General features: G+C 41.7%; 1 protein-coding gene across 1 annotated transcript in view; it reads right to left on the reverse strand.

Annotated features, from left to right (window-relative positions):
• Window positions 1–18,752, reverse strand: part of LOC124143720 (arachidonate 12-lipoxygenase, 12R-type-like) — a 79,008-nt gene that overhangs the window by 44,412 nt on the left and 15,844 nt on the right. The window lies entirely within an intron of this gene.

Below are 18,752 nucleotides of genomic sequence, written 5' to 3' on the forward strand. Positions count from 1 at the left end.
CCGTCGTAGATGCCAACTTTAAATAAGATCATTTTTAATTATGGTTGAGGGATAAGACGAAACAGCCCAATTACGCCATATATCACGTGCCATGTGTCCAGATATCTGCCAGGTGTCATGGGACGGATGTGTCCTGCTGGGCGATTATCTGTCAGGAAACCACCCAGATGGTTCGCAGAGCATGTGGAACACCCATTGTGTCACACTGCGAGCCATGTACCATCCGGGATCAAAATTCCAGTTATGGTCTGTGTGACTTAGTTGAGTGTGTGTCATCATGCCTCGGTGACATGGATCTTGCTCACAATAATATTCCTGATAGATTTTATTATAAACAGGCCGCCGTCCTATAGCTGGACCGGTTATTAGTGCCAAAAACACAAACCAAATTTATTGCACTAAATTAATTTCAGTATAAAACTGATATAGTTGCAGATGTATGTGTATAATATGGGTACTTACTGTTTTAAGATAAAATGTGTTCCAAAACGTTTAAAGATTAATGTAAAATATTTCGACGATAATATTGAATTTCTCAGTCAGATTCGGCAAATGAATGGAATGAAGTCAAACTGGAGACATAAAGTTCCAGAAATATCCCGAGAACCCGAATGAGTGGGAATTTGTTTTCGGAAAGGTTTGTTATACATTTTGTTCCATACTGTGTTTGAGTATTGTAATACTACATTTACACAATTTATGTTCCAGACCAACGAGAAAACGATAGAACGGAAGAACGATACAAGAAAGCGGGGGCGGTCGAGTAGCTTAGTGGTTAAAGCGTTCGCTCGTCACGCCGAAGACCCGGGTTCGTTTCCTGACATGGGTACAATGTGTGAAGCCCATTTCTGGTGTCCCCCGCCGTAGTATTGCTGGAATATTGCTAAAAGCGGCGAAAACCATACTCACTCACTACAAGAAAGCGAGAAATCGATAGGACGATACGAGAAAGTGATAAAACGATAGGGTGAGAAAGCGATAGAGCGAGAAAGCAATATTTCCCATAATGCCGTACATTAAAAAGGGTTTTGCAGATATTCAGTGATCCATTCCTATAATTTTCATCGCTATTTTGCCTTTTAAAGCTAGAACTTTTCAACATTTTGTTGTGGATATATTTGTTAGATCCAGATACAGACTGCTGTCTCGTTTAGTTTGCATACATGCATGTATTTACTTTCTTGTAGTGTAGCATGATTCACATACACTTCAACAGGAAAGTATTTTACTTTTACTTTTTTTTCGTAAAAACTCCAGAGAAAGTCTAAGGATAAATTGCGATTTTTTGCGAAACTTAATTGACCCTTTCACGGGAGTTACTAGTTTTATGCTCACTACTAAAAAAAGTTGAAGAACACCCGCAAATATAAGAAAGAATGTTCTTTAACTTCTTGAATACTATATATTTAGAATTTAACCTGATTTATTTAGAGAGTTTTGCCATGACCCGCCACGCACTGACGTAGTGTTGGTCCCATAAAACTCCCAAATAGGGCCATAAATCAATCAATTACTTCTAACGCAGAAATCCGTGGATTGTTTTTAAATCACTTGTTTCTGTACAGTTATTATGATCCCCCAATGAATAAAACTACAACATTACCATTCATTACATTGCAATGTACCAAGTAGGAAGTAGTAAATATACCTAAGTAAAAGATCAGCACATTTGAGAACTTGAGAGATGGAGCAAAATAGTTTGTGTTTGATTACTGCAAATTGCGTTCGACTGCTTGGTCGTTTTGACCTTTCAATCAATCTTCGAATATTTCAATTACTGTATTCACTGTAATAAGCGCCGCGAAATCATGAAAAATTGACAAAAGGGGGCATATATTACAATAAATGCAACACAAGATAAATTCGTTTTCAGAGATCGAGCAGTAGCGGATAGACTTAGTTCAAACATCTACGAAACTAAAATGTTTTTGATAAAAGTTGGAATGTAATCATGTACCCCTTTTGTAACATACCAAAGAAAATACGGACTTTCATGTAAATTTTCGATTTTAGTATGGGGCGCTTTTAAAGATTATAAACAGATTTCATGGTCAAGGAGTTGGTCAGGGGGCAGTTATTGGAGTTTGAGGAACAATCGAACATGCTCTTTCCACGAAGATTTCAAAGAGTGCCATACAACTCTTGCTCAGAAGTTGTTTGATCAAGGTTACAAAAGGTGTTAGGACCTCAGTAAAGCTTTCAAAACATTTAATGGAAGACATGGGGAGGACCTTTCCAAATTTGAAATCCAATGCAATTCCCTATTTTGACTTGTACCACATCTTCCCGTGTTCTTTCAACTGAACAACTGACATGCCTGTATGTATTTGTGACGGGTGCCGCCGGTGGGGCAGGGTACGCTCACCTTAGTCGCTTTTACTTACATGAGACGGAATTCTCCTATCGTATTATCTCTCGTGCAAAACCGGAAATTGGTAAAGGTTTGCTGAGACTACTAGGAGTTAATCACACTGACCTCCACCCTGCTAGCTCTGTCAAAATCTGGCAGCGAATGGTTCTTAAGACTAGCTTCCTTCTATGGCTGTGAACTATTAACAAATGCAAAAGGTAAAGAAACTATTAATATTAGAAGCCACCTGAGTGAATTTGTAAGAGATCGTCAAAGAGAATGTACAAATGCCAACCTCAGATTAATCACAACGATTGGTTATATTCACAACCTCAGTTTCGCCGCCGATTGCTCAGAATGAGCTGCAATACAAGCCCTAGGAAAATCTTTTGTGCACTAATTGCAACTCCTACCCATCACACTAAAAACATTACCGGATATCTTATGCCAGGTTCGTACCAAATATAATCTTAAAAACTACTTGTGTTCATATCTTACTTGAGGAGTGTTTCCAAACAAAGCATTATGGAGAGCTATAACCCACACAGTAGTCGTCAACCACGAAGAACAGCAATGGGCTCACAATGTTTCAGTTAATTTAGGTTTCTCCCACTACAAAATATTCATTCATGATTAAACTTTCATGTGTAGTGGCTGCTGGCCTTTGAGAATACCAAACATCAAAATTCCAACTGTGTGTGAAAATCTCTTTCCGAAACACTCTACAGCGTAATTTGTGAAACAGGCACACTACGGAGACTACGGCAAACATGTCATACCATATTGCATTGTGAATCTCTTTTGTTTCAAAGAAACACTTTCTTTTTAATTCTTAGTGATGCTCTTGACACGAGTACAACGGTAAATTGTGAAATGCAAGATGAAGGTCATGCTGTCATTCTTGCTCGGCATGAAAATGCAATAATGCAAAAGTTAGCTTTGCGTACCTGGGCATCGACAACCACAAAGAGATAGCTCTACCTATTGGTTATGTTGCACACATGACTAGCTGTTATGTGTTGACGCTGGGACACTATCATAATGAGATGATTCAACGTTTGTCTTGACCTGTCAGGAAGAGGTGTGTATTGGAAAATGCAAGTTGTTAATCGATTTAGGCAAGTGTGACACACAGAGTTTAGAGAGAGGATATGACATTTGTTACCAAGGGAAGAAGGCAAGTGTGACACACAGAGTTTAGAGAGAAGATATGGCATTTGTTACCAAGGGAAGAAGGCAAGTGTGACACACAGAGTTTAGAGAGAGGATATGGCATTTGTTACCAAGGGAAGAAGGCAAGTGTGACACACAGAGTTTAGAGAGAGGATATGGCATTTGTTACCAAGGGAAGAAGGCAAGTGTGACACACAGAGTTCAGAAAGATGATATGGCATTTGTTACCAAGGGAAGAAGGCAAGTGTGACACACAGAGTTTAGAGAGAGGATATGGCATTTGTTACCAAGGGAAGAAGGCAAGTGTGACACACAGAGTATAGAGAGAGGATATGGCATTTGTTACCAAGGGAAGAAGGCAAGTGTGACACACAGAGTTTAGAGAGAGGATATGGCATTTGTTACCAAGGGAAGAAGGCAAGTGTGACACACAGAGCATAGAGAGAGGATATGGCATTTGTTACCAAGGGAAGAAGGCAAGTGTGACACACAGAGTTTAGAGAGAGGATATGGCATTTGTTACCAAGGGAAGAAGGCAAGTGTGACACACAGAGTTTAGAGAGAGGATATGGCATTTGTTACCAAGGGAAGAAGGCAAGTGTGACACAAAGAGTATAGAGATATCATGTGTAATTTATTGCCAAGGGGAGGAGGCAAGTGTGCACACAGTAGAGAAATCATGGGTCATTTATTGACAAGGGGAGGAGACAAGTGTGACACACACAAAGTAGTGATATGATGGGTCATTCTTTGCCATGGGACGAGGAAAGTGAAAAACACAGTGTATGGAGATCCAGATCATTCATTGCCAAGAGGAGGAGGCAAGCCCGACACACAGTGTAGGGAGATCATGGGTCATTTATTGCGACGGGGACGAGGCAAGCCCGACACACAGTGTACGGAGATCATGGATCATTCATTGCCAAGGGGAGGAGGCAAGCCCGACACACAGTGTAGGGAGATCATGGGTCATTTATTGCCAAGGGGAGGAGGCAAGTGTGACACACAGTGTAGGGAGATCATGAGTCATTTATGGCCAAGGGGAGGAGGCAAGCCCGACACACACTGTAGGGAGATCACAGATCATTCATTGCCAAGGGGAGGAGGCAAGCCCGACACACAGTGTAGGAGATCATGGGTCATTTATTGCCAAGGGAGGAGGCAAGCCCGGCACACAGTGTAGGGAGATCATGGGTCATTCATTGCCAAGGGAGGAGGCAAGTGTGACACACAGTGTAGGGAGATCATGGGTCATTAATTGCGACGGGGACGAGGCAAGCCCGACACACAGTGTAGGGAGATCATGGGTCACTTATTGCCAAGGGGAGGAGGCAAGCCCGACACACAGTGTAGGGAGATCATGGGTCACTTATTGCCAAGGGGAGGAGGCAAGCCCGACACACAGTGTAGGGAGATCATGGGTCACTTATTGCCAAGGGGAGGAGGCAAGCCCGACACACAGTGTAGGGGGATCATGGGTCATTTATTGCCAAGGGGAGGAGGCAAGTGTGACACACAGTGTAGGGAGATCATGGGTCCTTTATTGCGACGGGGTCGAGGCAAGTGTGACCCACGCAGTAAAGGGTGATCATAGGTTCTTTATTGCCAAGGGGAGGTGGCAAGTATGACACACTCAGTGTAGGGAGATCATGGGTCATTTATTGCCAAGGGGAGGAGGCAAGTGTGACACACTGAGCATAGATAGATCATGTGTAATCTATTGCCAAGGGAACGAGGCAAGTGTGACACATACAGTGTAGGGAGATCATGGGTCATTTATTGGCAAGGAACGGGCAAGTGAAACCCACAGCGAAGGGAGATCATGTGTCATTTGTTGCTATGGGACGAGGCAAGTGTGACACACGCAGTGAAGGGAGACCATGGGTTCCTTATTCCCAAGGAGAGGAGGCAAGTATGATACACACAGTGTAGGGAGATCATGGGTCATTTATTGCCAAGGGGACGATCCAAGTGGGAGGCACACAGCGTAGGGAAATCATGGGTCATTTGTTGTTATGGGGCGAGCCAAGTGAAACACATAGAGAGTGGGGAGATCATTGGTTATTTATTGTCATGGGACGAGGCAAGTGTAACACACAGAGAGTGCGGAGATTTTGGGTAATTTATTGCCAAGGGGAGGAGGAATCATGGGTCATTTGTTGCTATGGTGCGAGCCAAGTGAAACACATAGAGAGTGGGGAGATCATTGGTTATTATTGTCATGGGACGAGGCAAGTGTAACACACAGAGAGTGGGGAGATCATGGGTAATTTATTGTCATGGGACGAGGCAAGTGAAACACTTAGAGAGTGCGGAGATCATGGGTAATTTATTGTCATGGGACGAGGTAAGTGTAACACATAGAGAGTGCGGAGATCATGGGTAATTTATTGTCATGGGACGAGGCAAGTGTAACACACAGAGAGTGCGGAGATCATGGGTAATTTATTGTCATGGGACGAGACAAGTGTAGCACACAGAGAGTGCGGAGATCATGGGTAATTTATTGTCATGGGACGAGGCAAGTGTAACACTTGGAGAGTGCGGAGATCATGGGTAATTTATTGTCATGGGACGAGGCAAGTGTAACACATAGAGAGTTGGGAGATCATGGGTAATTTATTGACAAGGGGAGGAGGAAACATGGGTCATTTGTTGCTATGGGGCGAGGCAAGTGTAACACACAGAGAGTGGGGAGATCATTGGTTATTTATTGTCATGGGACGAGGCAAGTGTAACACACAGAGAGTGCGGAGATCATGGGTAATTTATTGTCATGGGACGAGGCAAGTGTAACACACAGAGAGTGGGGAGATCATGGGTAATTTATTGACAAGGGGAGGAGGAATCATGGGTCATTTGTTGCTATGGGGCGAGGCAAGTGTAACACACAGAGAGTGGGGAGATCATTGGTTATTTATTGTCATGGGACGAGGCAAGTGAAACACTTAGAGAGTGCGGAGATCATGGGTAATTTATTGTCATGGGACGAGGCAAGTGTAACACACAGAGAGTGGGGAGATCATGGGTAATTTATTGTCATGGGACGAGGCAAGTATAACACACAGAGAGTGCGGAGATCATGGGTAATTTATTGACAAGGGGAGGAGGAATCATGGGTCATTTGTTGCTATGGGGCGAGCCAAGTGTAACACACAGAGAGTGCGGAGATCATGGGTAATTTATTGTCATGGGACGAGGCAAGTGTAACACTTGGAGAGTGCGGAGATCATGGGTAATTTATTGTCATGGGACGAGGCAAGTGTAACACATAGAGATTGGGGAGATCATGGGTAATTTATTGTCATGGGACGAGGCAAGTGTAACACTTAGAGAGTGGGGAGATCATGGGTAATTTATTGTCATGGGACGAGGCAAGTGTAACACACAGAGAGTGCGGAGATCATTGGTTATTTATTGTCATGGGACGATGCAAGTGAAACACTTAGAGAGTGCGGAGATCATGGGTAATTTATTGTCATGGGACGAGGCAAGTGTAACACTTGGAGAGTGCGGAGATCATGGGTAATTTATTGTCATGGGACGAGGCAAGTGAAACACACAGAGAGTGGGGAGATGATGGGTAATTTATTGTCATGGGACGAGGCAAGTGAAACACTTAGAGAGTGCGGAGATCATGGGTAATTTATTGTCATGGGACGAGGCAAGTGTAACACATAGAGAGTGCGGAGATCATGGGTAATTTATTGTCATGGGACGAGGCAAGTGAAACACTTAGAGAGTGCGGAGATCATGGGTAATTTATTGTCATGGGACGAGGCAAGTGTAACACACAGAGAATGCGGAGATCATGGGTAATTTATTGTCATGGGACGAGGCAAGTGTAACACACAGAGAGTGGGGAGATCATGGGTAATTTATTGACAAGGGGAGGAGGAATCATGGGTCATTTGTTGCTATGGGGCGAGCCAAGTGTAACACACAGAGAGTGCGGAGATCATGGGTAATTTATTGACAAGGGGAGGAGGAATCATGGGTCATTTTGTTGCTATGGGGCGAGGCAAGTGTAACACACAGAGAGTGGGGAGATCATTGGTTATTTATTGTCATGGGACGAGGCAAGTGTAACACACAGAGAGTGGGGAGATCATGGGTAATTTATTGACAAGGGGAGGAGGAATCATGGGTCATTTGTTGCTATGGGGCGAGCCAAGTGAAACACATAGAGAGTGGGGAGATCATGGGTAATTTATTGTCATGGGACGAGGCAAGTGTAACACACAGAGAATGCGGAGATCATGGGTTATTTATTGTCATGGGACGAGGCAAGTGAAACACATAGAGAGTGCGGAGATCATGGGTAATTTATTGCCAAGGGGAGGAGGAATCATGGGTCATTTGTTGCTATGGGGCGAGCCAAGTGAAACACATAGAGAGCGGGGAGATCATGGGTAATTTTTTGTCATGGGACGAGGCAAGTGTAACACACAGAGAATGCGGAGATCATGGGTAATTTCTTGTCATGGGACGAGCCAAGTGTAACACACAGAGAGTGCGGAGATCATGGGTAATTTATTGTCATGGGACGAGGCAAGTGTAACACACAGAGAATGCGGAGATCATGGGTAATTTATTGTCATGGGACGAGGCAAGTGTAACACTTAGAGAGTGCGGAGATCATGGGTCATTCATTGCCAAGGGGAGGAGGAATCATGGGTCATTTATTGCCATGGGACGAGGCAAGTGTGACACACGCAGTGTAGGGAAATTGGGTAATTTATTGCCATGGGACGTGGCAAGTGTGACAGACGCAGTGTAGGGAAATTGGGTAATTTATTACCAAGAGACGAGGCAAGTGTGATACACGTCTGGATGCAGGGAACACAGTAACTACGCATTACATTCCACATGAAATCTTTTGAAGACGTTTATCGTTTTAACAATGTAATTGCTGATTATATTTATAAGTTCAACCGTGTCATGTCTAAGATTGAACAGGTTTAACATGACATTGTGTGTTATGGCTTTCCTCTTGTGTGTCTCTTATTAGGCCTCTTAACATTAAATAAAGGGTGTCACCAGGATACCAGTTGTTACGTGTCGATTCCCATATTGAAACAATATGTAAACCCGGAAACCTGGTGTGAAACCAACACACAACCAACAAATGGCGTACAATCAACAAATATATTACCCAATTCACTAAGTTTACACATCAATACAAATTACTGCAAAGCAACTACAATTGCAGTACACAATACAGTGGCAGTACAATATTCAGTGGCAATAAATAATATGATGGCAGGGGTCAGTATCAAATACAGGAATACTGTGGTGAAAGAAAAAGTCGGTGATAATAATATATATTCACTCAGCGGTCAAGTTTCCGAGATGGACTAGGCAGGGAATCCGGAATAATGAGCGATCCTCACATGAAAGCTGGTTCTAAAGCGATGAAAAGCGTAAGAGATGCGAGAGGCATGCTATTGTCCCGTTATGTACCGTCTAACCAGCTTACATAACTTTCTAGACAGTGCTGTAAGGTTCGACTTACGATTACTATGAAATACACTCCCATATAACACACGCTTCACACATGGTACCAATTACAAGATCAGGATATTGACACTTGGCCATGGAGTATAACCCCTGTTGTAGGTTTCGTTTGAGAAATAATGATGACAACAAATATCTCTTCTCACTCTCTAATTCACTCACTCACCCATGCACTCACTCTCAATTTCATTCATTCACTCTCTTTCTCATTCACTCTCTAACTCACACTCACTGATGCACTCTCTCATTCATGAACTCAGTGATATACACACTTTTCAACTCCCTCGTTCACTAGCTCCTTCCATCTCCTCATTTACTCATCTCGTCGTTACATCAATCATGCGTGAGTAAGGATAATAATTTATGGATCAGTTGTTCATCCGATAACGTGAAGCAGGTGACGTTGTAGAATTTAATCTCGGTAACGTCATGCTGTCACGTTACCTTGCACGTGCACCAGGTTGGTTCTACGGATGTAGGATATGGCCGCCCACATCATGACACTGCCACCTCCGAATGTACCCACTTCGACAACACAATTTTAAGCAAAACGTTATCTGTACGTCGGTAGATGTTGCAGTAGAAAAATGATTGATCACTGAACCAAACTCTACGCCAGTGTCTCAGAAGGCATGTCTGAACGTTCACATACAATTGAACACGTAAACGTCGGTGCTGACGTCGTAGAATAGCACCGCAATACGGCCTTTGGGCTCGAAGTCCAAACTCATAAAGAAGACGATTAGGTATTGTTTGCTCTGACACCCTACACAGACCAGGGCCAACTTGCACAAAGCGATCTTAGCGCCACGACTATTGTAAGCCTATGTTAAAGTATGGGAGTTACGATCATCTTAGCGCTAAGATCGTTTTGTGCAAGTGGGCCCAGGTACATTAGGGGCAGTGTCTGTCGCTTTAACGGTCCGATGACGTAGATGGAAGACACATTTATAAAGAAAATCACCTGTGCGTTTCTTTTTTGGAAGAACATATCTTATCACTTCAGTTTCCATTGGTTGTATACACTATACAGTGCCAGCAATAGTAAAATTAAACAGCAATCAAAACATTAAACAATTAGTTAATATTATTTAGGTTGATTTAGATCGGACTTAAGTGACACTGATATGGGGACAACAAATTTACGCCACTTTAACCCCTTGAGTGTCACTGGCTTCAAACATCTCAGTTGATGATAACATCACACTGTGTTAAAACACAAATCAGAATATTCAATTTTTTTTCAAATAAATCTATTTCTCTTTAAAAAATTAATTAAATGAGCACAACCATTAGTAAAAAGATCCTTTAAAGATGTTTAATGAAAATAACTAACCTATGTGATAAAAATGTATTGTGAATTTATTTATTGGTGACACATTGTAGATCGTCGGAGTGGTTAGCGAGGAAATGATAAGAACATTATATACCTTCAAAATATCGTCCAGATTTTCATACAATAGCCAGTGAGGACAAATTTGACAATTATCTAAAATAATTGTAAACAAGTCAAAAGACAAAATTAAAAAGCATGTTATCGAAACATGATAATATCTTATTAATTCTAAATTAATTGCTTTCATAGCAAATACTGTATGTATGTAGATGTTGGACAATTGGTGGAGGGCTTGAACACAGTTCTCAATGTTGTTGAGTGAAAAACAAATTGGTGTGAAAAGATGGGGGACCTGAATGGATGGTAAGGACAGCTGACTTGGTGGAATTCATGCGTATAACCGTATGCGTAAAACGACGCTCATCACTGGAGTGTCTGGCCTAGACTTTCGAAACGATCGTATCCCTAAAATTATCGTAAAGTTATCGTAAGGAAATCGTAGGCTATCGTAGCCTATTTTCGAAACTATCGTAGCCCTAAGATATCTTAAGATTGTCGTAAATCTAAGATAGCCCCATACTTGTCGTACGTTTATTTTATCTTCATCCAGTTAACAGGGGGACCCACTCAGACACACTATACTGACTCAAAACAGACCAGTCCTTGTCTTGTCACCTTCAGCAGCCCATGCTTGCCATAAATGGCGACTGTGCTTGTTGTAAGAGGCGACTAACGGGATCGGGTGGTCAGGCTCACTAACTTGGTTGATGCATGTCATCGATCCCAATTGTGTGGATCGATGCCCATGATATTAATCACTGGATTGTCTGGTCCAGACTGAATTATTTACAGACCTACGTCACATCGCTGGAATATTGCTGAGTGCGGCGTTAAACAGCAACAATACTATTCTATTTGCTATGTGGAGATTACTTATTTTCTTTGCGTGCAAGGGGGCACGTGTTGCCCAGTCGTCTAAGGCGCTGCAATTTGCTGTGCAGAGTTGCGTCCCTTGGGCCCGCCAGAAACTTACGATTGTGGGCTGGAAACCCGATTCGGCCCGATTATGTTTCTAGGTTTGTCAGCACCATACCCGTGCTCATGCTCGTGCACGTGGATTTCAAGTGGTAAACGTCTGAGACCTCCTTCACTTCCCTCCCACAGTAAGCTGACACGTCTTGATATAACTGGACTACTGTTCACAGCAGCGTTAAACCCAACTCACTCACTCACTCTTCGTGTTCGAAGTACAATGTAATTCATCAAGTATTGGGGTGCCCTCGTGTTCGGTATAGCAAACCTTTGTCGCTTTATCGCATGTTCTGAGAGGTGTATAGTTTACCTCATCAAGAAAGTCCATTAAATACAGGATTAGTTTTGGAAGAGCAAGAGGGTTTTAAATCTCATAAAAACCCGAGGGTAAGTTTTTATCTGACACATAAACCGAAAAAAGTAAGTTAAAACATTTATCAACATGTTTATGTTTTAAACATACTTTCCACGAACCTTAGGAAACGTATAATAGGGTGTACAATATATGTTACTGGCGTACTTGTACTTGAAAAACATGTTTTGTGATTTCTCAGCGCCTTGGCTACAGATACGAAGGTTGCATGTTCGATCCGCGGGAATATAAACATTACATTTCATTACATTGTGTTCAAATGCAACATTAATTTCTAGCGAGAAAACATTCATATGTTAGAATATAAATAGAAGTTGTATTATAAAATCCCGGGGATAAAATAACATGTTTATGAGATTTAACCCGACTGGAGAACAATAGGATGATGCCACCAAAGTTTGTAAGTGTAAAAACTACCGTGAAGATCGTGGGTAGAATAGGTCTTACGCAACCCATACTTGCCGTAAAAGGCGACTATGCTTGTCGTAAGAGGCGACTGACGGGATTGGGTGGTCAGGCTCGCTGACTTGGTTCATGCATGTCATCTTATTCCAATTGCGTGGATCGATGCTCATGATGTCAATCACTTGATTGTCTGGTCCAGCCTTGATTATTTACAAACGCCGTCATATAGCTGGAATATTGCTGAGTTGCGTTAAACAGCAAATAAACAAACAAACAAACATCATGATGTCAATCACTGGATTGTCTGGTCCACACTCGATTATTTACAGACGGCCATCATAAGCTGGAATATTGCTGAGTGCGGTGTAAAAGAACAAACCAACCAACCAATTGTAAGTGTAAATACAAGGTTACAGAAGTAAATATGAAAGGTTTACCACCGGCTGGCCATTATCTTTATGCCTCACACTCCAAGTGCTATTTCCTGTCCGGTTTAAGTTTATATGTTCTTTCATGGAATTCAATGCTGCTGTAATTTACTTCATTGTCAGTTCAACAGTAACAATAGCTTTTAGACACTAACAGACCGCCTCCCTGGTCAAGTACTCCGTGTTAAAGCGTCCGCCCGGAGAGCGGAAGGTCCGGGTTCGATCCCCCGCCTCGTCTCTCAAAATACGTGTAAAGATGGTACTTGGTGTTACCCTGTCTGGCGTTCGACGTTAAGGGGCTAAAACAAGGACTGGTCGGCTCGGAGTCAGTATACTGTGTCTGAGTGGGGTATTCATGTTAAACTGCGGCATGGTATCTCAGTGGGCTCGCCATGTAAATCGGCATCAGTCCGCACCAGTACAAGCAGCCACACACAAACATGTAAAATGCGTTAATTTGATAGATATGATTTATTGAAATCCAATAAAAAAATACACAAAGGAATATGCGATTGCAAATAAAAGTTGTATCTGAGTAGTTATAGCTAAGTCCTTCGGATTATTATCGAAGATGAATTCCCAAAACTTCAAAAACAGTTCAAACGAAAGCAGAGTATTCACTTGCATTAAAACGAAGTCACTATCGATTATTAATCAAAACAAATGTAATCAAATATGCTAAGTATAACAATAAGCGACTGACTAAAATATGAAGAAAAACAAATACCATTGTTGAAAAGACATCACTGCAACATTACCGGCACAGGTTCTAACTAATTACTATAACTATTTGCTCAATGTCTAGTCTGGCAATCCTCGTGCGCTGCTCTGAAAGAATTATTTTTTGAAAACATATTTTATTGTTCAAAAAGACAAAGGGATTGGGCATAAGTGCAGCACTTATTACCGCCTTCTTCCTGGTACTGTAAAGCTAATCTCTGAAGAGATCGGGTATTAATGTGCAATCAAGTGCTCCTCAGAGATCTCCTCATTGAATTAACCTGTGCTACTTGTAGAATACATTAAAATGTTTATATCCTGTTATATCTTAAGGCTTTGTTAAGTTGTGAAATTAGTGTAATATAGACATTCATGTAAAATGTGTTAATTAGATAGATATGATTTTTTTAAATGAAATAAAACAACTACATAAAGGAATATGCAAGCGCAAATAAAAGTTATATCTGAGTAGTTATATCTAGGTCCTGTGGATTATTATCGATGATGTATTCCCAAAACTTCAAAAACAGTTCAAACGAACAGCCAGTCTGGCACTCCTCGTGCGCTGCTCTGAAAAGATTTTTTTTTTTTAAACATATTTCATTGTTCAAAAAGACAAAGGGATTGGGCACAAGTGAAACACTTATTGCCGCCTTCCCCCTCAGTACTGTAAAACTAATCTCTGAAGAGATCGGGTATTAATGTGCAATCAAGTGTTCCTTAGAGATCTCATTGAATTAACCTGTGCTACTTGTAGAATACATTAAAATGTTTATATCCTGTTATATCTTCTGGCTCAGATACTGACAGAGTTGGGGATATTCTGGGGAAGGAGGGCGTCGTAAGGTGGAACCCGACTCTGTTTGTTGTCTGCAGTAAACGACTGCGCTATTCCTGCCAGTTCCATACGAAATCTGGAAGTAATCGTAAACAATGACTGAATATATTCAGAAAAAGACGTTCTATCTTTACATTATTGTACCAGTAATCGAGACTGAAGAGTCAATACTTCCACCGAACATCAACACGTCATATACCGATGGATAGCCTTTAAAGATTAAAACTGAACATTGGCGAATATATGGTGAAAAATAAGAATGAAAAGATATGATCTGCTGACACAAGACCTATGTAAGTAGCCTAGGAGAACCTTGCAACACAAGCACTTACTCCTGCAGGATCTGGACGGCCTCTTGGTCTTGTATGTAGACCGTTTCGAAGTCACCTAATCCATTGGTCTTCTTGGTGCTGAGTAGGTCTGCCACAAGAATCATTTCAAACATGGTCCCCTCACCTGGCAGGGCGGCAAGAACATCCTCCATTGTTCGGGGATGTCTCTGAAGATATATTTGATGCTAAGGTTTTATCCTTTAACCAATTTTAAATGAAAAACTATACGTTCTGCTTCCAATAAGAATCTACATATGATACTCTTGTATAACAATTCTCAGGCAGCAACAGGTTGTCGACTTTGTCACATAGCGTTATACCAGTGAGAGTGGTGGGATATCAACTTTTCTTGCAGATAGCATTGTGCCACTTAGAGCGGTAGGATTTCAACTTTATCACATAGCGTTATGCCAGTGACAGTTGCGGGATGTCGACTTTATCACATAGTCTTATGCCAGTGATTTTAACATCGACTTATCATGACGTGTCATACCAGTTAGAGCGACAGAATATAAACATTTTCAGATAGCATTGTGCCAGTTGGAGTAACAGTATCTCAACATATCACACAGCGTTATGCCAGGGATAGTAACAGGATATTGACTTTATCAGCTTAGTGTTTTGTCGGTACGAGTGAGTGAATATGGTTTCCAGCAATATATCGGCAGGGGACACAAGGAATGGGTTTCACACATTGTACCCATGTCAGGAATCGAACCCGGGTCATTGGCGACACGAGCGAACGCTTTAACCACTAGGCTACCCGACCGCCCCTGTGTCGGCACCAGTCCTAGTGACAGGATTTTTAAGATAGGGTCGTACTTTACCACTTAGCGCTGTGCCAGTGGGAATTGTGGTGTTGAAGTATGGTTACCTTGTCTTTTGGCGGTGAACCTTTTAGTGTGGATGGATAGGCCGGCGGAAAACTGTAGTTGTCGTACTGGGTGAAGTTGACGGCGGCGTGCTGGACGCTGCAGGTGAAGATCACCGACGTCAGTGTCTGGATCAGTTGATCCAGCGTCCTAAACGTGCCCTCGCCAGGAACACCCTGTGTCACAACAGAAAGGGCACATTTAGGAAACAGTATACTATATTCTAGGTACGACATATTACCTTATTCCCAATGAAAGCGTCCAATGCAAAATCAAGGCAAAGCATAGAATGTATAATTCTAAATAATAATAGAATTTTATATGCAAATGAACGTATAAGCGTCACGGTATTACAAGGTTGAACACTACCTACACTGACGCGTGAAGATCCGGGGTGGAAGAGGTCTTCAGCAACCCATGCTTGCCGTAAAAAGGCGACTATGCTTGTCGTAAAATGCGACTAACGGGAACGGGTGGTCAGGCTCGCTGACTTGGTTGATGCATGCCATCGATCCCAATGGCGTGGATCGATACTCATGATGGACTGTCTGTTCCAGACTCGATTACTTACAGACCGCCATCATATAGCTAGAATATTGCTTAGTACGTCATTTAACAACAAACAAACGAACAAACTTCCTACATTGTTTACTCCTACATGAAGGTATGGTTGTAAAGTAACCTAAAAGATCAAAGTGGTATTACCCTGTGTGATTAAGCTAATTGACTCAAAGAAGAGAAATATTTTGCACCAATCAGCGAGAGCGTAACGCAAATCATGTTGTCGCAGCATCAGTTTTTAAAATCTCATATGGAAATATTCTTGTTTTAAATATCGTGTAATAAAACAATTATTGATCACAATTCGGCCAATGTCATGTTTCATGGACCAAAGAAACTGATATTGACTGATGCCAGCTTTTGGGGTGCATAAAACATGATATTGCCCTTCTGAATGGTCAATAATTGATCCATATACTATGATCTACTGTGAGTATGGGGAAGAGATATCACATTTGAAACCGACCTTGACACAATTTAATTACAATATGGCGTCGACTTATTTATTGCGGTTGGGGTGTTTCGCTTACACAGTCACTTTTAATCAGTCGCACGTGACTCTTTGTGATAAGTCAAATGAAGAAAACCCAATTATTTGTCCAAATTACCGAGGATGTAACACAACTAGCAGAGGTGAAAGTTATTATGCGAATGTGCTGCCTCATTCATTGTTTACGTATCGAGCACGAACATCCTGCCTTTAAACGTGAATATGGATAGGGTTTTGTCTCTTTTATTTATATAAATTATTATTATTGTACTGCATTACTATTAACGACTATAAATGTCTGTCCATATTTGATGGCTAACATTCTTTTCTAAACATACATATCAATAGGGATATTGCTTTTATTATATACTTCAGTGTGAAAGACTTTTCTTAAGTTGAGAAAAGTGATATTTTCATTGCAGTGAACATAACACTTGATATTTCACTGCAGTGAACATAACACCTGATATTTCACTGCAGTGAACATAACACGTTGACGGAACTATGTTGATCTACACGAGACAGCTGGTACACAAACTGTTGATTTACGTCAGTTCAACGTTGACAAGTCATATAATGACAGATGATTTGTATTAAACTGTGAATTTCTATTCTGATTTGTCAGTCGATACTTTACGTTTCGCAAAGCGCCATTTTGTTACTTGAATTGCCTGTATTCTTTCGCTTCGAACAACCGTCTCATTGATTTGAAATTTATTTTTGGATGAAGTTGATTTTGTATATAATCATATCCAAATGTATACTAAAAGAATTTTAGTGACATCAAATATTTTAGGTTACTTTTGTTTATATTGTTTAAGATTTAGCAAAGACGGAACTACATTTTTAGTCGTACTTACAGGGGGTGGAAAATCGTCCATGTGTGTTATGTAGGGAGAATTTACTCTTGAAGGTTTTACATTTGTAATGAAATAATTTAATCTTCCCGCAGACAACTACACCAAAAGTATATAATAAATAGGATATATCATGTGTCGAGTGAAATATCATGTTTCTCTCATCTCGTGACGGGGGAAAGGAGATATTTTCACTCGTGGCTACGCCACTCGTGAAAATATCTCCTTTCCCCCCGTCACTCGGTGAGAGAAACATGATATTTCATTCGACACATGAAATATCCTCTATGTATCATCATGTAAATAGTTCACTACATGGGGGTTAGGCAGACATAATCGGGAACATATTTTTATTTCTTGTATGTCAAATATATCTTCAAGGATCGAATCATAAAATATGTTCCTTTACAGGTAACAGTAATATTGTATTAGCGGTATGCAATCATGCGCTTCGCTTAGGACCGGAAGTGCTAGTTTTTAAACGTTGGGTCTACGTTTGTCGGTTGCAAGGGTGGGTTCCGGGGGTTTCTTGCATCGCATGATTTATAGTGCTAGCCCACTGAGATACCATGCCGCAGTTTAACACGACTACCTGACTCAGACACAGAATCCTGACTTCAAACCGACCAGTCCTTGTTTTAGCCCTTAATGCCGAGCCCCAACAACAACTACCATCTTTAAACGTCCATTGGTAGGACGCGCCAGGATCGAACCCCGGACCTTCCGCAATCCGGCTAGGATGGTTCGAATTGATATAAGGTTGTAGTATACTTCACGGTATTAAACGTACCCACGCTTATGTGTGTTTTCCTTATATCATAAGGGTGAGTTCTTTTGTTTTGTTTTGTTGTATTCTTTTGCCAAATACATGTACGTCCATGCACTGTCACGTGAACAAACACTGTTTGTTTGTTGTTTACGCTGCACTCAGCGATATTCCAGCTATATGACGGCAGTCTGTAAATAATCTTGAACAGACAATCCAGTGTTTGACATCATGAGCATCGATCCAGTTGGGATCGATGACATGCATCGACCAAGTCAGCGAGCCTGACCACCCGATCCCGTTCGTCGCCTCTTACGACAAGCATAGTCGCCTTTTACGGCAAGCATTGGTTGGTGAAGACCTATTCTTCCCCGGATCTTCACGGGTCTCTGGGTTTAGATATTGCAGTTATATAGCGTGTGTGTGTGTGGCTGCTTGTGCAAGCCCACTGAGATACCATGCCGCAGTTGAACATGAATAACCCACTCATACACAGTATACTCCGAGCCGACCAGTCCTTGTTTTACCCTTACAAATTCGCCAGACAGGGTAACAACAAGTACCATCTTTTAACGTATTTTGGTATGGGGATCGAACCCCGGACCTTCCGCTGTCCGGGAACGCTCTGGACGCTCTACCACTAGACCCTGGGGCGGCCTGAGGCTATGTTTGTCCTGGACTAGGTTAGATACTGGGAATGCA

The sequence above is a fragment of the Haliotis rufescens genome, unplaced genomic scaffold, assembly GCF_023055435.1.
Source record: "Haliotis rufescens isolate VD_foot unplaced genomic scaffold, xgHalRufe1.0.p SCAF_7, whole genome shotgun sequence".
NCBI classification, from domain to species: domain Eukaryota; kingdom Metazoa; phylum Mollusca; class Gastropoda; order Lepetellida; family Haliotidae; genus Haliotis; species Haliotis rufescens.